This window comes from Heterocephalus glaber, unplaced genomic scaffold, assembly GCF_053883595.1.
Source record: "Heterocephalus glaber isolate CG9 unplaced genomic scaffold, H.glaber_assembly_v1.0 deba00001461, whole genome shotgun sequence".
Lineage (NCBI taxonomy): Eukaryota > Metazoa > Chordata > Mammalia > Rodentia > Bathyergidae > Heterocephalus > Heterocephalus glaber.
In genome coordinates this window covers 23,084,675-23,102,866 of record NW_028258308.1, presented here as the reverse complement: position 1 = coordinate 23,102,866, position 18,192 = coordinate 23,084,675, and the positions used below count along the sequence as shown (strand labels likewise).

Sequence of the window (18,192 nt, the reverse complement as noted above, 5' to 3'; positions counted from 1 at the left end):
AAATTTTTATTATTATTAGTAAACATTTGTAGTGCATGATTATATTCTTCATGGGGAGTTGGTACATGTACATAACACATCTTAATTCTTTTTATGTCCCCTTCTCCTCCCTCTATCTTTTAATGTGGAAGTTCTCTTTCATGGGTTTTCATGGCTGCCTTGATGTCCTGAATAGACTCAAAATGTTTACCTTTTATGGTTATTTTGACTTTGGGAGTCAGAAGTTGCATGGTGCCAGATCTGTTGAATAAGGTGGATAATGACACATCATGTTTTTTATGATCTTGCCTTTCTGTTGGATGCCACTTGGCAGTAGAATTCATTCTTTTTTTTTTTTTTAAATCACACCTCATAAAGACATGAAAAAGGACTTCCAGAACTGCTTCAGAAAGTGGTAAGAGTAATGGGATAAGCATGTTCCAAGTGAGGAGGAGAATTTTAAGGGAGATTAATGGTATTGTATCTTTTTTATTATAATGTTTTTTAAAAAACATAAACACACACTGTAGTTTTTGACTAGTCATTGCAGGGAATTTTTGTTGGTTTTTAGTAAACTGTTTAATATTCATATTGCCTTGGGTAAGAATGCCTAATGTCTCAAGACTAATAATGGAGGGATTTCTCAGTGTTTAATAGACTTAAATCAGATAGATTGGCTTAGTTCTGATTAACTGAATGAGCCTTTAAGACCCTAGGAGTTTATGCTAATATTTGACTAATTCTTAGGTGCTTATATAGTGAACTCTGAAGAATATCTACGGGCATCCAGGTATTATGAGATGAGGATAAAAGGAGCACAAGTTTTTCACTAACAGGTTTTTAAACTGGTTTATAGAAAATAGTAATGAAAAACAAGTCATACCCAAATTAACATAGAAATTGCTTATATATTGAATTTATGTTAAAAGAGAGTAGGAGAATGAAAATGTCAGATTAATGATCAGCAGCAAAGTACAGACTCTCTGGGACCCAGAATCCAGATACCTGGAAAATGACATCTTGGTGAAGAGAAAAATAAAAAGTAGAACTCTGAGACTTGAGAGTGAACTAGCAGGAAAATTAGAAGGAAGCTATGGAGAAATTGGAGAAAGAGAACAGTGCAGAGAAAATAACAGAGCAGTCTGGAAGATACCCAGACTTCCATGGAAGAGAACTTCTGTCTATAGACACAAGGTCAGCTCCCAGGGTCAAGAGCTCCAGGGAGAAGTAATGGATTGGGTTAGCAGTGTTAGCCCCAAGAAAAGCCCACAGATATTGTAAACTACAAAAACAGTGTGGAGTTTTACTCTAAAAGTGACTCTTCTACACAGCAGGCAGCAGTTGGAGAAGGAATCCAGTGCAACATCCACCATATTGTCAGATTTAATCAGGTGCTATTTTAGGAAGAAGTTAATAATTTAAGACTGAGTTCCAGAACAATTAAAAAACAACTTCACTTCATGGTTCTCAGTGTTACCCTCCCACAGTGACTGGGTGAGAGATAGTCATGGGGGGAGACAGTCACAGAGAGGGTACTGGGTAGACATAGACTCTCTCTATGTCCATCAATAGAGAATGGATGAAGAAAATGTGGCATTTGTACACTATAATGTCAAATGAAATAAATCAGACGTAATAAGTTAGATTTCCCATAGTTTCTTTACCCGAGAAACCCAAAATATAAATAAAGAGCAAAATTAAAGATGTTATGAAATAGGGGGATAGATCTTTTGCAAAAGGGAAAGGACCAAGAGATGGAGGTGGGGGTAGGGCAAGAGAAGGGGATAAAAAAAGAATTAGGATGTGTTATGTGCATGTACTAACTCCTGATGAATAATGTAATCATTATGTATCCCAAACATGTACCAATAAAAACTGAAAAAAATTATATCATACATTACCTTAATAAATAAATAAAGCACAGTTGTTTACTGTGATGAACCAAACACAAAAATCCATGGTGAGGAAATAGCTAATTTAGTTAGGTTTGCATTTTTAAAAAATTGTAGCTTCTCTTTCCTCCTCTTGATAACCAAATCTGAAATTAAAGTTGAAATATAATTTGGCCAACATGTTTAAGTTCAATATAATTCTTAAAATTTTACATAGAATTTGTCTTACAAAGTAACTGTGAAGGCTGGCTTTCATGACAAGTCCAAGATTGCCTTCAGTATTCTGGTTTATGCTTCTTGTATTTTCAAAAGTATTGTGGTTTAGGCAATAAATTATATGGTTGCTGTATTTACCTATCACTGGTAGATAAAACTCTAAAATAGTATCAACATCTATAACAATGACATCAATACCAATATTTAAAAAAAATAGTTTTATTGGCACATAAGTATACAATATAATGACATTCATCATTTGAAATTTGTACCTCTATGTAATCTATCTTGGTTCATATTTTTTCCCCATTCCCCTGCCCTCCCTTCATTCCCTCCACCCCTCCCTATTTACAAATACTTTGTTTCCATTTTTTCATTTTCTCATATTAACTCCATTCCCTTCTTTCCTTTCCCCTAACCTTCCCACTTGCCCTTCCCCTTTGCTCCTTTTCTTCTTATTTCACATTATCTATTATACCTTTTAATTCTTATTCAAAACCAATATTTATAAAGTTACAAGGAGAAAACTAGGATAAGATAAAGTCTAGTATTATAAATAAGGGAAAGATAAGAAGAGATTTGTTTATTATTTGCACTGTGTGAGTTATGGAGTGGTAAGCAATGATGTTGGATTGTTGAGGGTCAGTCATGTAGCTGGAATGCTTAAAATCTTGGAGGTTCTGGGTTGGTTCAGAAGGAAGGTTGGTTCAAGGTTTCTGAGTAGCTTTGTGAGAGGTCAAAACTACTATAAGAAGGTTAGTATGGCAACAGTATATGAAACATGTTTGAATGATAAATAGCACTGGTTCTAGACAAGAAGTACTAACAATGGAGCTCATAGGTACTCTAAAAAGCATCCTTATCACAAAAAGCAAGCAAATCAGCTGATATACCATTCAATGGATCCATCATTCTGAAGGAACCAGAAGAAACACATTATAGTTACAAAAACAATGATATTGGAATATAAGTAGAAAAAGGTCTGGTTATATAGCTTCAGTTACTTTTTTTTTTTTTTTGGTACCAAGGATTGCACTCAGGTCCTTGCATTTGCAAGTTAGGCAGCGGAAACACTGAACTAAATCCCAAGCCCCATTGACTTTTAAAAGATGGTTTTTATATCTAAAAATAATCCTTAAAGACCTAAGTAACTGTTTTCTTTCTTAGCAAATAACAGAGATACCTGGTTACTACATAGGGCTATATTTAAGAAATACTGGTATTTAAGGGTTAAAAGAATTTTGAATACATTAAGATTGAAATCAAATTGGGTTTTATTTCATAAGACAATATATATGCAGCAATGTATATTGTATATATGTATATACAATGTATATATGCATATATGTATATGTATACAACAACATATATATTTCAGGAAAAGTTTAACTATAAAATCACAGATATAATAACTCTGTTATTAAAGATTCAGTTAATATGCTCAAGAGATGCCTTGATCTTTTGAGCTCACCATCATAGATCGTCACATTGATACTCTCACAAATTGTACTGTGTCTTTGATAGAAATAGTATGCATAGAGCCATGTCACTTTGTTTTCATCCAGGATTTATTTCTTTTTAAACAGTTGTTTGCTGTTGGTAGAAGATACCAAAAACCAGGAAAGATAAGGCTGATCTTACTGTACATATCAAATGGAAGTTTCCCAGATAATTTTATTTTTTAAATAGTAAGGGATTTATTTTCATAATATATCAATACCCCTATTTTTTACTTTCTTTCTTTTTTAAAGTGTCTGATCTTTTATCTTCACCAGCTTAGAACAGAACATTAGTAAAAATCTTCTGGAAAGTAAAACTTAAAAATATATTAGAGGAAAATAAGAATGTGCACATTTCTATGGGGTTTATCTAAACATCTTATATATTGCAGCTGCAGGAACTTGACATGTAGGTAGCAAAGGTGAGAAGGAATTTATTAGAAATTGTGAAGAATAGTCTATTTATTTATTTGGTACTGGGGATTGAACTTAGGACCTTGCGCTTGCGAGGCAGGTGGCAGAACCACTGAGCTAAATCCCTAGCCCAAGAATTGTATTTTTAATGTGGATAGCAGATCTTAGTCTAATACATGAATTTCCAGGTGTACAATCATAAGTTCACTGTCTTTTATTTAACAGGTAGTAACAGTTTTGGGTAAGCACTCAGTCTTGGTTAAGCATTCAATTAGTATTTATTAATAACCAGTAAATCTAAATTCCTCTCCATTGATATAGACTATAATTACATGTCATATTTTTATCAGTAAAAAATAGTATTCCTCAAATATAAATCTCACTGCTTTAAAAGTGGCTACATAACTTACATACTTCATTTTTCTTCTCTCAGAAGATTCTGAATATTTCCAAGATGCTTAATATGCAAAATTTTTGTGTCATCAACTGAGAAATCTATAGAAATAACTAATTCAAATAACTAAATTTATAGAAATAGCTAACTTTTAAATGCTAATAATGAAAATTAAAAACAACAGTATATTAACTAAGGCAGAACTTCCAAAATCCTAGGCTGAGAATCTCCACATGTCTGCTCCAAAATAAAAGCAATAAAAGGAGTGACAAGACTAAGTTTTAAAAAATCTGTAAGGCAATTAAAGGATTGCAGCAATCTCCATATTTACTCAAGAAAACCTGTGGAAATTTAGGCCAGCAGGTTGTGACGTCATGACCACCTCTCCCCCTCCTTGCCTCACCTCTGCTCAACCTTGATAGAGAGCATCCTTACAGTCAAGGTTGTGGGAGCCAGCAACTTGAAGAAATGACAATGATTATCAGAGTACTATGAAGAAGTGTATGTCAAAACATTACAGATGGTAGAAAAAATTGATAAATTCCTAGAAACATGCAAACTACTAAAAAAACCCCTCATTCCCTGAGCACTGTAACTGTTTGATTTATCCTGAAGCTCTCCGAAAAAGCTTCATTTGCAGGATATTATCATTATTTGAATCAGTATACCCTCTATGGAGAAACATTTTTCTTCAAAGAGTTTGCTGCAAACAATCAGCAAAACTGCTTAAAATTGTAGATGCCTGATGCTCTGATCCTACTTGGCAGAACCATGACCCTGGTCAAGATCTTAAAAGGATTATCTTGGGAGTAAGATCCCATAGGGACTTTTGAATGGCTCTCTTATAGTCTTTGGTATCCAGAATATTATGCACATATATTGAGGGGCTCATATGCCCCAAAAACGTTAGGGTGCCCAAATCTTTTACCTTTGGCTGAACTAACCTTGCAACTCTATATAAGCAGAATGTGAAAGAATTGAAAACTGACTTGAACTGCATGTTTCAACACACAGAGAGACTCCCTGTAAAGTGTGGGAGACCTATTAGCTCAAAGGACTCTGAAAAATCATTAGCTCATCCCTAGACTAAGTGAGAAGAGGTCATATTTGCTGTACTTTACAGGGAATGCATACTGTAGGGAATTTGTCCTGGAAAGTTGCTAACCAACGAGCTACAGCAACAATAAGTATAAAATAACAGCTAAAAAAAATCCTGCAGGGGATACCTGATTTGCAAAGTTACTACATTATATTTCCAAAACATTGAGATTTCAACAACAAATTATGAGTCTTAGAAAAAGAAAGTATGGTCTATACATAGAGGAGAAAAAGCAATCAGTATAAATGATCTCCAAAGAACCCCTGATGTTGTACTTATGGAGTAAGGTCTCCATATAGCCGTGTAAGTAAGATCAAAGAATTAAAGATAATAATTATAGAGTGAGAGGTGATAGTGTAAGACAACATCAATAAAGAAATAAAAATTATTGAAAATATAGATAATCAGGAGTTGAAATGTATAATAGGTGAAAAGCAAAATTCACAACTAGGGCTTTAAAAGCTGATGTTATAAAAAGCAGAAAAAAAAATCAGAATACTTCCACATAACTCAGTGGAAAATTATCCAGTCTGAGAATCAGAGAGAAAAAGGAGAGAAGAAAAATGAACGGAACCCCAGAGATCTGTGGGAGACTATCAAATGTGCTAAATTGGCATGATGGATATTTAGGAGGAGAAAGAGAAAAAAAAGTAAAAAGAACAATTGAGGAAGTAATGGCTGAGGGCTGGGGATTTAGCTCAGTGGCACTGTGCCTACCTACCTTGCAAGTGCAAGGTCCTGAGTTGATCCCCCTTCTAAAAAGAAAAGAAAAGAAATAATGGCTGAAAACTTATTCAATTTGAAAAAGAATGTTAATCTATATATCCACATTTTTAACATAATATTTATCTCAACACAATATTAATGTAACATTAATACATTAACCATAATATTAACATAAATCTTACTTTAATTAACATTAACATGACACCAGTATTAATGTGGCATTAACAATAACATTAATATAAGATTAACAGTAATCTATATATCCGAGTAGTTTAACATAATGTGACTCAGACTCAGGAGATCTACACCCAGACACTGAACAGCTAACTACAGAAAGCCAGCAAGAGAGAACCTTGAAATAGCACACACATTAAAAAAAAGTGAAAGGAAATTCAAGATATTCCCAAATAAAATGGACAATTTATTGATAGCAGATCTATCTGACAAGAAATAATAGAGGTCATCCTTTAGAATGAAACAAAAAGAGATCCCATGATAACTTGAATGCTCCCAAATGGATACTGACCTAGTGGAATGGGGGATACAAATTTCAATTTAATAACATTAGAAACAAAAGAGGAAAAATCACTACTAACTTTTCAAAAATGACAATGATTATCAGGTCTTACTGGGAATGATAAAATATAAAACATAGAGAAAATGGATAAATTCCTAGAAAGATATAAACTACTGAAAATACAACAAGAAGAAATAGAAAATCTAAAGAGATATTTAATGAGCAATGCGATTCAGTTAGAAATTTAAAAATGTGTTATACAACAAAGCTCAGATCTAGATAGTTTCAATGAATTCAAGAAAATACTTAAAAAAGAATGGATAGCCAACACTTTACAAAATCTTCTAGAAAAAAAAAAACAGAAGAGGAAGGAACATTTTCCAACTCATTCTCGATACTAAAACTAAACAAAACACTACAAGAATAAAACCTATGAAGCAATGTCCCACTTGAATATCATGCAAAACCTTTAACTATATACAAGCAAACTGAATCCAGCACCACATAAGATGGATTTTATACTGTGAACAAAGGGGTCTTATTTCAGGAATAAAGAGGTGTAATATTCATTGCTAGATTGATATATGCCATATTCAGGGTCTAAGTGACAAAAGGAACATGACTATATCAGTAGATGCTGATCTTTGACAAGTTCTGACATCCTTTTATGATAAAAATACTCGAAGTGAGAATAAAGGAGAACTTCTTCAATTTGATAAAAGCCATCTATAGAAATATCCAGCTACATTATTCTTAATGGGGAAAGAGTAGATACTTTACTGCCAAGGTCAAGAACAAGACAAGGAAATTAATTCTAACCACTATTCAACATTGTACTGGAGGGTCTACTCAGTACAATTAGGTAGGAAATGGAAATAAAGCATTTAGATCAGAATAGGAGTAAAACTATCAGTATGTGTAGATGATAAGTCCTTTTATGTAGAAAATTCTAAGGAATCCACTAAAAAACGTTTGGACCTAATATACAAGAACAGCTAAGATCAATAAGTATGATAAATGAATAGATTTTCTATACACTGGCATTGAAAAATGTGAAAATGAAATAATGAAAACAATTTCATTTACATTAGCATCAAGGGGGATAAATTCCTAATTATTTCAAGAAATGGAGTGTAATACATGTATACTAAAAAGTATAAAACATTGCTGAAAAAGCTTAAAGAATATCTACATAGAGAGACATTAACTTTCATGAATTGACATGATTATTATTTAGATGGACATATTCCTTCATTGGTCAACAGGTTCAATGCAAATTCTATAAAAATCCCATTTGGCTTTTCTTTTAGAAATCAAGAAGCTGATCATTAAAGTCATATGGCAAAGCAAGAGACCCAGACCCAGATACTTGAAACAATCTTTAAAAAAAGAATACAATGTGACTGTTTATACTTCCCAATTTTAAAATTGACTGAAAGCTACAATATTCAAGACACTATAGTGGTAGCATAAATTTATACTTGAATAGAAACGAAGGTTCAGGAAAAATCTCTTAGAATTATGGCTGGTTGATTTTCTCCAAAGATGTTCTGAGATAATTCAATTGACAAAGAGCTGTATTTTCAACAAACAGCCAGACCAATGAGGTATTCATATGCTGAAGAATAAATCTGGGCTCCCAACTCATACTACACACACATACACACACACACACACACACACACACACACACACAAAAGAAAAAACCCTTAAAATGTATTATGGTGTTAAATTTTAGAGCTAAATCTAAAGAAGACATAAGATTATTTTTTAAATTTTGAGATACGCAAATATTTCTTAAGAATGAAGCCTAATGCACACATGAAAAAAAGAAAGATTAAATAAATTGGACTTAATTTAGCAATTTGTGATTTGTAACTAGGTAGGGTGGACAAATAACCAAATTTAATTTGGAGTGCATAAGAAATAAAATAAATAATAAAAAGATTTAGTAGATTTTTAAAGAAGAAATAAAAATCATCAACACATGAAAAAACACTTAACATCATTAGTCATTAGAGAAATGCAAATAAAAATCACAATCAGGGCCAGGGATGTAGCTCAGCAGCACACCACCTGCCTGGCAAGCACAAGATCCTGACTTTGATCTCTGGTTCCAAAACCAAAATAAAACAAAAAACAACAACAAAAAAAAATCACAATCAAATATCATCACTTTGTACTTAGTAGAATGGCTATCGCCTAGAGATATACAAGAATTGTTGAAGAGAATATGTAGAAATTAGAAACTTCATACATCACTGAGGAATGAAATATGATGCTGCAACTTTGAAAAGCAACTTGAGTTTTCCAAAATATTAAGAATAGCATTGTCATATGATCTAATGATTCCCTTCCTACATATGAAAACATACATCTACATAAAACAAATACACATGGACATTATCATAATGGATCATTAATCATGATGGTCAAAAGTGGAATTAATACAGATTTCCATTACAATAATATTTACAATGGAATATTTTTGTTAACAAAAGAATAAGGTATTTACATAAGATACAACATGTATGAACCTTGAAAGCATTATACTAAGGGAAAGTAACCAGGCACAAAAGACCCCATGTCTCATGATTTCATTTGTATAAAATATCCAGAATAGGCAAATAATTTAAAGAGAAATAGAGTAGTGATTGCCTAAAGCTGTGTAGAATGGTGGGAATTGGGAAAAATGAAGAGTGATTGCTAATGAATATGGGGTTTCTTTTTGGGTGATAAAAATGTTTTAAAATGTTGTTGGGATGATTGTACAACTGTGTGTGTATTAGTTAGGGTTCTCTAAAGGAATGAAACCAATAAAAAAAAATATATATAATTATGCAATGGGATTTATTAGGTACACAGACACACCTAGAACTTTACTAATATGTAGATGGTCCTTATCAAGCCAAGTTAACATATCACAACTAATGATCACAGTGTGTATATTAAAAATCATTGAATTATAGGTTTCTCCAGTACTGCTAAGTAGTGAGGCTCTAAACCCAGTGACAGGGACATGGAGACAGGGATCATTAATGGTTCCAAAGGAAAAGAAGGCTACCTCTCTTTAGTGAGAGAGAGGGCCAAGCTGATGCTCAGCACTGGCCTGAGAAGTGCATGAATACGACCTATGTAAATCTCTCAGCAGGGAACAAGGCCATCAACTTCAGGAATATCCAGATACACCTGAGCTCTTAGTAGGTGAATTTTTATGGTATGTGATTTATATCTTAATTTAAAAAATATGTTCAACTTAAAAAAAATCTTTCAATAATTTAGTAGAAATAATGTAGACATTTAAAAAAATCCCCACTGTCATAAACATAAATTGAGGATTTTCAGCTAGGGTAAAAGCTGAATCAAAAACATAAATAAAAAATCCAATAGTGTATTAATACCTTTTCATTCATTTGCCATACTGACAGTGCAAATACAAATCTGGTCTAAATGTACAGACTCCCAATCAACAATGTATAGGTTCCTTCGTCCTCCATACTGAGATGTAAAAGCGGAAGGCCCAAACAATACCAAATGTATAGACTTCAAAAACCATCTAAGTTGAGGACATTCACTAGTTTTAGTTAAGATACATTTGGAACACCGACAAGTGATCACTTACATACAATAATGTGAAGCAAATGTTTTGAAAAATAAACCTTAGTGGAACAATCCTGAAAGATACACCAGAGGAATGACAGTTTAAGTTGTCAGCAAATTTGTTGCAGCCACTTTGAGTCTACATCTAAAATCTAAAATTTAGTTACTGTTCCTTATGCTGAGAACTTCCTATTCTGTCAGTAACTATGTTATGAAGTAAAGGAGACTTAGGTGAAATTTTTTTGTCACAACTGCTGTATCAATTGCCTAGGACCTCAAGAGCTTGTGAAAGTCTAGGAAATGTTCATGCATAAGGATTATGCCTCAGAGGACTTAAAATTGCCCCATAAAAGGGTACAATATCAACCCTTAGTGAAGCCTTAAAAAACAGTTGGAAAAATGGGTTAAAAGAGGCAAATACAGCATCTGCCTTCAGAGCTATCAACTCAGAACTTCTCTCAATTATAAAGTCTTGAAGAGAAGTTATTTTCTTTTTAACAATTCAGGTGATGACATTGCTTACTCCAGATCTGGCATTTTTTTCATCATCACTGTCTTGTGCTCCACCTATTTTTGCTAAATCCACATCCTCATCATCACTCATGCTGTTCATCATCTCAGTTGATCTTTTGCTTTTGAAAGTTTTCTCTTGTTTTCTAATCTTGGTGGGACTGTGGATTCTCATATTATGAGGTGATAAAATACAACTGAATTTTCTCAATTATTATTTTCGGGTGTCTTACAGTAAATCTTCTCCTCTCTCAACCCACTAGCCAGGTCAGCTACATATTCTCAAGTGTCTTTAGAACATGAATCTCACTTGCACACTAGTTTCTCTCTCTCTCTCTCTCTCTCTCTCTCTCTCTCTCTCTCTCTCTCTCTCTCCTCTCTCTCTCCTCTCTCTCTCTGTAGTTGGGGATTACATATTGTCTGACTTTAAGAAAACTGCGACCCCACCACTTTCTTTTTAGGGCTATCTCCTTTGATCTAGGGCTAGAACAATAAAGAGGATAAATAATGAAATTAGAAGACATTGTATTATTTTTGCTAACTGCATACTAGTGTAGAGTAACTGATCTTATTTTAGTTCTAGTTTGGTCTAATGCTGATGACCTTTGTTCATGGTAAGACATCTGCATATATGGTAGTCACATTTTTCTCAGACCAGTGTTCAACTTCAATTGGGCCCCTCTCTTGCTAAGGAGAGGGTAGCCTAATTTTCCTTCTGCAGCACTGTTGAGTCTTGTCTCTATATCCTTGTCCCTTCAAGGAGCATTTATTTATTTATTATTTATTTTTACCTGGCAACCATGGAATAACTTCGCCTTCTCCTTGAAGATCCTTGTGATTTCACATGAAATGATGGAAGCTGCTAATTATATTTTCTAGACACTGCCAGTACCATGAGGAACTGTAATGAGAAAAAACCCTTACCCTTTCCTTTCATGTATACTATAAAATGTAAATCCTGTTTGCTTGCTCTGTGGCTGAGAAATTAGTAAACATATTTAGGTTCACAGATGCTTCCAACCTCAGGGTCATGTAAGGGCTCTTCCATCCAGCTGTCCCAGCTCAGCAATAGCATGACCTACAGCTTTCTCAGCTGTGTGAGAATCAAACAGAGTGCTGTTCTTGCACACTCCCTCAAATCTTAAGCCCTCACTCCCTTACTAAGAATGGCAAGACTATTCTTACTCACAAGAGCAATGTATAAACTCACCCTCTTTAGCTGCCTTTTTCAGAGTGGGGAGATTTGAGAGGGTTGGTGGGTAATGGTAGAAGTATACCATCTGTTGCCAGGAGTGAAACCTTCTCAGGAAGTACCAGGGCTACTGGACACTCATTTTAGCATATGACTCAATTAGTGTGTTAGTTTTATTTTGTGGGCATAACTACAACTCTAGGAATCAGGAGAATTTTTACCCAGCAGCTCATTATATAAGATAGTTTTTCTGTTTACAGTCATTTAGGATGTGAGTCCACTATGCTGTTATCCACAGGAAAGCTAACATTTCAAACATCAGGGTGGTTCTATTATTGTTCTGATTCTTAGATGAAATAGCAAGGAACAGTGAACATACCATTTCATATTTCTTATATTATTGAACCACTAATAGGGAAAAAGACTGAAATAAATTTTAGATTAAAGCAGTTTTAAGGATTGTCTGATTTCATTTATTTGTTTTTTGTTCTAGGTAAACAATCAGGTTTCCCATTTTTGTATGTATTGTAAATCTGCTTACTTCTTATCTTCCAAGTGAATTTTGAGTTTGTTGAGGGCCTATGCATTATACTTCTTTCTAGTTCCTGCAATGCTGTGTGCATAGTCAGTGCTCAAATATTTTTTTCTTTGTGTTGATTTTTTTCTTTCTTGTGAATTAAAAGTATATTACTAATTCCCCATTGTTTTTCAAAAACATCTTATATTATTACAAAAGAAAGGATAATTCTTCAGGCTATTAAAATACTGATATTAGATTATAGCAAAAGGAATTATTCTTTTATACCTTAAAATAAAATCTTATAGCATCTGCCAACAATTTCATATTGGCCTGTCTGTTATCTGAACTTTCTCATACTCATTAGACACTTGAACTTGGTTTATGTGTATGAGATTAAACAGATTAGCCATTGAATGGAATGTATATACATAACAACTTGTTCAGCCCAAGCTTCCAGTTGCAACTCAATCTACACAGGATATGAATCACAGGGTTGGAGAGGAGGATGATGAAAAAGATCACTGAGTCACTGCAAGTAATTTAATTATAAATAGAGGCTTTATGAGTAGTGTTAATGTGTGCTACCTCAGCTAACCTGACAATAAAGATTTCAGGAGCTACAATGACATCTGGAGCCAAATCACATGTAGGAATTATGCAGCCACAATAAAAGCCACTTAATTAGCATTGCAAATAGTGTTCCAGCATTTATGGGATGTCTGCAAATTTGCATACAGATACATAATTACATAATTTGCAGCTGTTGTGTTTGTTCCATAAGACCTTGCCACTTTATTAGCAGAATATGTAAATCAGGAATTAATTTTCTTAATCTTTCTCATTCTCAATCTTCTAAAGATGTGTGGTGAATCATCGTGAGTCAGTAAAACTCTTTCATCTGAATTTCATCACCTTGTCTTAGACTGGCTTTAAGACAAAAGCATATTGCATAACTCATTTAGCAACTGAGTTATTTTGAATGATTTGTAAATACTATTTGCTAATAAAATATCACTTATTAGCTAATTTTTAAAAAAATTTATTTATTTATTTATTTTCCCATTAACTTTATTGGTACATTTTAGGTATAAAATACAGTTACATTCATCATTGGGATCTTGTACCATCGCATGAGTATCTTGGTTCTTATTTTTTTTCCCTTCCCCTGCCCTCCCTTCACCCTCTCCACCCTTCGCTATTTGCAAAGACCTTGTTTCCATTTTTTTTCTTTTCTCATATTTTTTCTTTTCCCTTTTTTCCTTTCCCCTACCCTCCCACTTCTCCTGTTCCTTTAGACCTTTTCTTCCTGTTACACAATATCAGTTATATATTTTTTAAATTACAATATTAAGATCTAGGAGACATTACCACAGATTTTACAGGATTTAAAAGGATATAAAGAGCATATTACAAAAATCTTTCTTGAAATAAATTTGACAACTTCTAAGAAGTACCTTGGAAGACAAATTAATGAAACTAGCTCTGGAGGAAATATAAAATTTGAATAGCACCTATTAAAGAAAGTATATTCCTAGCTTGAAAACCTACCTATATAACAAGAGCAGGCTCATATAAATTTTAACTGATAAATTTTATCAAACAATTAAAGCAGAAAAAGAAGAAACACTTCTCCCCTCATTTTAGGAACTCAACATTGTGCTAATCCTAAAACTGGATAAAGATAAGAGAAGAAAAATGTGTGAATACAGATAGAAATTTGTTAACAAAACAAACTATTAGAAGTCAGATCTGGCAGGATGTAGAAAGTGGTTTTGTTATAGGGATGGCAGTGTTGGTTCAGCATTGGAAGATCCACCCCCAAAAGTCATCCTTTTAACAGAGGAAAGGAAAAAGCCATATGATCCTCTCACTAGTTGGAGAAAAAGTATTGGACTAAATTTTACAGCTGTTCATGGTTAAAGCTATCAGGAGACTAGAAGTAGAACAGAACCTTGTCAACAGATTAAAGACATGTACTCCATACTTCCAGCAAGAACACCTTATATGAATAGAGAAGATACAATGCTTTCTCCTTAAGGTGGGGAACAAGGGCAGATGTGCTTACTCTTTATCTGTCTATGAAACTTTGAAACCTACGCCCCACCAAAATAGTCTGGCAATAAAATGACACAATTAGGATAGGATTGGCAAGGTAGAAGCAAAATCTTTATATGTAGATGAAATGATCATCTACAGAGAAAATATTAAGAAATCTCTAGGAGCCCCTAGAACTTGTACTTTAATTTAGCAGGATTAGAAAACACAAGGTATATATAAAAATTCAGGTCTGTATATGCTTGCTGTAAATGAAGAATTGGATATTGAAATTTAAAAGTTATGTAGGAGTACAAAGGACCTAGAAAAGTTAAAAACAAAAACAAAAACAGTGTTGGAAGACGTTTAGTACCTAATTTTAAGACTTCTTCTAAAGCTACAGTAATCAAGGCAGTGTTGGTGTAAGGAAAGACATATAGATCATTGGAATGAAACAGAGAATCTAGAAATAGAACCACACATATATGGTCCACTGAGTTTTGAAAGATTATTTAACATTAGCATTTTATAGAATATAAACTCAATTCAAGAGCAGAGGAAGAGATAGTGTTTTCAGCAAATGGCACTAGAACATCTGGTATCTGTATATAAAAAATTAACCTCAACCCTTTATTTCCATACATGAAAATAACTTGAAGGGATCTATGAACCTAAATAAGAAAGCCTAAAAGTATAAAACTTTAAGAAGAAATTAGAAGGGAAAATATTTATGAATTCAGGGTAGGCAAGAGCTACCTAGGATACAAAAGACATGATGTATAAAAGAAAGAAATTGATAAATGAGATTCCATCAAAATTTAGAACTTTAAATGACATCACTAAAATGAAAAGTAGTCCTTAAACAGACCATATTTACAATGCATATAACCTATGAGAAGAATATATAAAGAATTCTTAGAGCTCATTAATAGACAACCCAATTAAAATGTAGACATAAGAAGATGATAAATAGCCAGCATAGCACAAGGAAAGGTATGCAACTCTAGAATCAGAAAAATACTAATCAGTACAATAATAAGATTGAATTATACACTCATTGGGGAGATGAAGTTAAAAGTTTTAAAAGCCTTGTCATGACATTTTCTTTTTGTTGGATTCTCCACCTTTGCATTTAATTTGTCACACCCAATGGATTCATTCTGCTGGGTTTCCTGGGGTTGTGATCCTCATTGTCTTTTCCTAGGGTATTGTCTAAAAGTTTTTGGAGTGCTGGTTTGGTATTCATGAAGTTCCTGGGTGCTCTTTATCATGAAAGTATCTTATTTCTCCATCAATTTTGAAAGATAGTTTTGCAGGGTACATCAATCTGGTTTGGAGGCTGTTTTCCTTTAGGGCTTGAAATACATCACTCCAAGCTTTTCTTGCCTTGAGGGTTTGCATTGAGAAGTCTGCTGTGATTCTGATGGGCTTTCCTTTGTATGCAATTTGTTTCTTTTCTCTCACTGCTTGTAGAATTTTGTTCTTCTGTTGGATTTCTGGAATCCTAACTATTATATGCCTATGTGTAGATTTTTTTTGATTAAGGCTGGCTGGAGTCCTATATGCCTCACTTATCTGTATGTCAAGTTCTTTTCCCCTCCTTGGGAAGTTTTCTGCCATCACTTCTATGAACAGTTTTTTATGTCATCTGCACTCTCTCCTCTTTCTTCATTGACTCCAATCAGCCTTATGTTATTCTTCTTTACATCATCTAGCAGCTGCTGGATTGATTTCTCATGTTCCCTTACAATTTTAAAGCAATTCTTTTCCTCCTCTCTAATTGCAATCTTATCTTCTATATGTGAAATTCTATCCTCACATTGGTTCATTCTGCTGCACAGACTTTCGATGGAGTTTTTAATCTCTTGGAAATCTGTTTGTATCTGTTTTATGGATTCCATTTGTTTCCTATGTTGGGATTCCATCATGTTCCTCAGATCCTCTATTTTTTTAATCTGTGTCCTCTCTAGATTTATTAATCATGTCTTGCACCATGAGCACAATCTTTGCTGTTATCTGAGTAATTATTTCTGATTTCATTTTTCCCAGATCCTCTTTTGTTGCCAGTTCAGAGAGTCCACGTGGTTGAGTATCAGAGTGTTCCATCTTGTTTCCCTTTGGGGTTGCTGTAGGTGATCCAGATGTCTGTTTTTGAGTCTTGTTTACGTGTCTTCTCACTTCCACAGGGGGAAGGGTGTTTCTGGCACCTGCACGTGTCTCACCTTCTCTGGCCTAGGAGCCTGGGATGGCGGTGGGAGAGCTCCCTTCCAGGTGCTGGGACTGGCTCAGCTTCTCTGCCCTAGGAGCCTGGGATGGCGGCGGGGGAAGGAGCTTCCTTCCGGGTGCTGGGACCAGCTCAGCTTCTCTGCTCTCACTTATTAGCTAATTTTGACTTTCACTGTTTATCTTTAAAGTCCTTCACTTGCTCTCTCATCCTAGAAATATATCCTATTATTTCTTCTTAGTTTAAAGACTCTAGTTATATAGAGGGTCTTATTTATATCCTTCACATTGTTGTAGTTACCTTATACTGTTATCTAAATATAGTCCACTGGAAAGAAAGAATTTAATCAAAATGAGTAGAAAACCAGCAATAGCTTTAGATTAAGAAAGCTAAGCAGATCTGGCAGTCAAGCATAGAAGAGAAAAGAGGTGAACCCAATTCAATTTATTGTCAGTCCTTGTAAAGGAAATGATATTGAACTAATTCAGTAAATTTTATCAGCACAAGTTCATGTAGTATGTCCATATGTTTTTATATGAAAGATCTAGCAGTTGTAAAAAATTTACCATAGTTTTGTGATGGATTATAAACTAATAAAGTTAAAATATGCAATTGAGTGTACAGTTATGGCCTTAGCTAGTCTGAATTTAGGTATGGTAAGCACAAGGTATATCAGTTAAGTCTAAGACACTCCATAAATAGGAAACTTCCATCTTACATCCTTGGGTATTGGAGTTAAAATGATAATGTCATTTCTATGACATCAGATAAGTCATAGAAATTAATAGCAGAATCTTCATAGAAAAATACTTCAGTAAGATGAGATTTGAAAATGTATGCTCTACTCTTCATTGATCCATTCATCTATTTATTTAACATTTATTGAAATAGGTGCTAAGGAAGAGGAAGGATTGAGTTAGGCTATTAGACTAGAGGATGAGGAGAAGGAAGACTAATATGCTAAATCTGACCATAAAAATCTCACAGTTTAATGTTTTTATTCACTGTCAGATATGTTTTATTATGTTCATCTTTACAGAGTGCTAAGCACTATAACTCAATTTAAAAAAATAGGTAACCCTTTTTTCTTTTCCCTTCTTTCCTTTCCCCTACCCCTCCCACTTCCCCTACTCCTTTAGACCTTTGCTTCCTGTTTCAGAATATCAATTATACATTTTGATCCTTATTTACACTTTTAGTTTTTCAGGAAAAAAATGGAAAAATAGTCTTTGTCAATAGGGAATGGTGGAAGTGGTGAAGGGAGGGCAGAGAAATGGGGGAAAATATAAGAATCAAGCTACATCATGTAAAGGTACAAGATTCCAATGATGAATGTAACTGTATTGTATGCCTAAAATGTATTAATAAATTTAATG

The 18,192-nt window shown here is 33.8% G+C and overlaps 1 pseudogene; it reads right to left on the bottom strand.

Annotated features, from left to right (window-relative positions):
- The window catches only part of LOC106010025 (PHD finger protein 3-like), a 33,470-nt pseudogene extending 22,521 nt beyond the window's left edge, over positions 1-10,949 (bottom strand).
- Between the last annotated feature and the right edge of the window lie 7,243 nt (positions 10,950-18,192).